The sequence below is a fragment of the Triticum dicoccoides genome, chromosome 1B (assembly GCF_002162155.2).
Source record: "Triticum dicoccoides isolate Atlit2015 ecotype Zavitan chromosome 1B, WEW_v2.0, whole genome shotgun sequence".
Lineage (NCBI taxonomy): Eukaryota > Viridiplantae > Streptophyta > Magnoliopsida > Poales > Poaceae > Triticum > Triticum dicoccoides.
Window position 1 is genome coordinate 549,502,647 of NC_041381.1, and position 3,915 is coordinate 549,506,561.

At 44.4% G+C, this 3,915-nt stretch overlaps 1 long non-coding RNA gene across 2 annotated transcripts; it reads left to right on the forward strand.

Annotated features, from left to right (window-relative positions):
• The first annotated feature begins 434 nt into the window (after positions 1-434).
• On the forward strand, positions 435-2,740 carry LOC119348677. 2 transcript variants are annotated; one of them, XR_005169073.1, is made up of 4 exons: positions 435-884; positions 1,215-1,362; positions 2,088-2,203; positions 2,324-2,740. It is a non-coding gene; the product is annotated as an uncharacterized LOC119348677 (long non-coding RNA). The 2 variants fall into 2 exon arrangements; XR_005169072.1 differs by having other exon boundaries at positions 438-884; positions 1,229-1,362.
• The last annotated feature ends 1,175 nt before the right edge of the window (positions 2,741-3,915 follow it).

Sequence of the window (3,915 nt, forward strand, 5' to 3'; positions counted from 1 at the left end):
TCCAATATCTGGACCGTTTAACGCGTCGGAGAGAAACAGTAAACAAGCAGCAAGGAGCTTCGTCAAGGGGTGCTCCTGTGCTGCATGCATGCTGGCCGATGCTAGACATGGGCATGTCACTACCCAAAACCGCACTTTCCCTGTGAGTGGCCTATTTTCCTGTGAGGCCCGAAGCCCCTCACAGGAATACAAATATTCCTGGCGGGCAAGTGTTGACGCTCGGGAAAACAACCTATTTTCCTGTGGGTGTTGTACTGCCTCTCAGAAAAATATTTTTTCCTGTGAGTTATCTGGCCCACGGGAAAAATATTTTAAGCCCAGCCGGCCATACCACCACCGCGAAACAGGCCTGGCGCGGAAAAATCTTAGGTCGCGCGGTTTTTCCCCCTTTGGCGCCTATTTTTCCTTTTCCTGTGTTGTATGGGCCGACAGCAAAAAAAACCCAGAAAGATAAGGAGAAGGCTCTGGAAAGATTCCCCGCTTCTCCTCTTTCCCCGTCTCCTCTGCTCCATGACCGCCGCCTTCCTCCGACTCCCTCGCCACAGTCGCCGCCGTCCTCCACAGGTAACTCGTTCCAGTTCTGTTGCCATCCGCTCCTCCGACCTCCACCGCAAACCATCGCTCACCTCCTCCACCGCCGCCTGAGTCAACCTGCATCCGCTACCCCCGGTCGCCTTCGATCTCCCCAACATCCATCACCGCTCTGACTCCACCACCGTCTGCGGCCGCATCCCACCACCCTTGGCCCTACCCAGCAGGGCTGCCTTTTACGTGTTGCTTGCACCCCGTGCTCCCTCCTCCTCCAGATCCGAGTCACTCCAATCTACATGCATCAAGACGCCCCTATTCTTCCGACATGACAGCAGCTGATCTGTTTTCTTGTGGTAAGTCTCAACCATGGTCCTCCAAAAACAACAGTTAGGATCTTTAGCTGTTCATACAAATTATTTATCATTAATCTAGGTCTCGGTGGCAGGATCTTGATTTCCTATTTTTTTTTTGCCCAATGCTCGAAGGATTAGCCGCATGAGTGAGAAAATAAGGGCCATTTGCATATGTTTGGAGTGTGTTGATTTATTCGGTTTAAAGGGCTTTGTTTTCTCGTATCTACTACAATTTTGTAGGTGCTACTGTCAGGTGTACTGTTAGTACTCTCATTTTTTGATTTCATTGAAAAACTGAAAAGGTTCGTCTCCATGTAATTTTTATGCTAGCTATTTACTTTTAGGAACTCTCCGAGAATTAAGGAACCCTCTGTTTTGCTTGGAACACTTGGCCTAGTTGTCTGCCCCTCCTCTTCTGTGCTTTACAGCTTCTCCATAACCATGGAGAAACCTGAAGATCCAAGTGGAGAAAAGAAAGGTGCGTGCTTTCTGAACTGATTTATTGCATATGAATCTCAATGTTGTGTGTTTATATTGGCTTGTTAGTGTCTTATAATTGACCCAGGCAGACGCTGCGACCTGTGGCTTGCTTGCTTTTTCTGTTTTCTTTCTCCCACTGAATCAACGAATATGCAGCACAGTATGTGTTAAAAAAAGCACTTCTCAACTTCAGATGGGTGTGCCCTCCAAAATACTGACTTCCTGTCTGCTTGTTTGAAAAGAACACAAGCTGATTTTGTTTCTGGAACTCAGCACACTGACTTACTCCATAGGTTATTATTGCCCCAACACAGATTAGTACTAAAAACGGAATATAATATCTCTGATGGAAGCGATGAGTGTTGCATTTGTTTTACTTGTTTTCTATGTCTTTGTGCTATCTACCAAGTTATTGATTACACTATCAGATAGATGGATCATGAGAATGTGTATATGAAGTATGCCACATTTTTTTGTTGCTTATTTTAGGGGGGGGAAAGGGTAAGGCATCGTCTACTAGAAACACTTGGTTGGTTCGCTGGGCAATCTCAAAGCTAACATCTTTCTGTGGATTTAAGATTGTCGGTGTTCGTATGGATGTTATGGCCTCTTTTGTCGTTTCCCTATTTCTTTCGATAAGCCTTCCTGCTGGTGAATCGATGAGTGTGTATCACTTTGAGACTGAGAAAGCGAGATCAATTTCTCTTTGGGTTTTAAATTCAGGTTGGCAAGCAAGCTTTCTTGAACCAATGATGAAAGAGTATGTCGATGCGGCAAAGTTTTGTGGTCAAAATGGATGGAGAAAGGAGTTGGGGCATGACAAGCAAAACCTATCTCAGGTACCTCTCACACTTCTTCAGTATGCATGCTTGTCTTGATGTGGTGATTATCTCAAATACTATGATGTGTTGGTTGATACCTTCTTATTTGCTGCTTCCATTACTTATTTGATGCATTAGTTATTTACGATGAGGGGAGTACAAAGAGGGCCTCTGTGTGATTCTCCTTGACGCCTTCCCTGCTCTCCCTGCATGGCTTCGCCTCGCTCCACATCCAGGCCGACGCGAGAGGCAGCTCCGATCCGTCATCAAGGTTCCTCTCTCACCCTCTGTGTCGAGGGTTCAGTTCGTTCTGGTAGAGGAAAAATGTATAAGAAAGTATAACTTCAATACTCTGCAATTGTTATCTTCTTTGTAGTGTAGCCAGTCACAATATTGTCATTTGTAGTGCACTTGTAGAGTTCAGGTCCATGATATGCAGAACATCTTTAGATCAGTTTTCTCATACTGGCACGTAACAGCAGGGATGAATGTATTAAGCTCTCCACAATTCAGTTCCTCTTTTATTTTAATAGCTCCACATGTGTCGTCTGTCAACTCTATCGCGTACCAGCCATGCTACCGGACAAGATTTCGTCTTAATGGGCGCAAGGTCCAACTTGAAACTACTGGTTCATTTTTAGTGTTGATTACTCTTATTCATTTTTCATAAAAGCACTAAAATATAGTATAACATTCAATGATTGTTGTGCTGCCATATGCCATATCTCAAATTTACAAAGAAAATACTAGGTGACATTTGTTTCTTCTGCCTTGATTAGCCTAAGTGTTTTTCTCAATGAAGTGTATTGGTATTTAAATTATCAACAAGTGGAACAGATTATGTACCTAAGCACCTTACAACATAATTTTCTTAATGCTAACAGTAATGAGAGCATCAATATTGTAGGTATGGACGGTAGTATGCACACTATAATGTATGTTCTATTGATTCTGTATCTACTTGATGTTGCTCATCATCTCTTGAATTTTTCAATATTAGTTCTCATTGATGTTGTGTGTCTCTGGCCGTCGGGAAAAGTACAGTTTCTGGTAGTGTGTGCACGCTGGCCAGAGCAATCGAGGCCCCGGCCGCGCGTGACGCTCCGTACGTCGGTGTACATTAAACTCCCACGTGTATATGTGCCTACGCACTTCGTGTACACTGCACAGTATGTTTCATGGTAGACTCCGATACTGAGCCATGCATGATGTATTACTCGAACCCCATTGCCAAGGAAACTAAGAGCCTCTTGACTCCTAGGGTTCAAAAAATTACAGGAATGAGAAAACTTTAGATTGCAATGTCATGTATATTTGAATCGTACTCCCTCCGTTCCTAAATATAAGTCTTTGTAGGTATTTCACTATAGACCATATACGGATGTATATAGATGCATTTTGTGTGTAGATTCATTTATTTTGCTCCGTATGTGGTCCATAGTAAAATCTCTCCAAAGACTTATATTTAGGAACGGAGGGAGTACATGATATGGTTTTGATTTGTTTGTCTTTCTTTTGTTTGTGCCATCTTTACCAACTTTTACTTCTTGGCTGGCTTGAGGTTTGAACGAAAAACCTGCCCCCTCAGCTTGGCAGGGTACATAGTGGCAAGGGAGTTGAATGGCTCTCCTCTCCACCTCCTCCCCTCTCCCTTCCTCCTCCCCATCCTCCCCGTCCTGCTCCCTCCGGTGTCCCTGGGTCGCCCCTGCTTCCTCTCCCCCCCCCCCGTG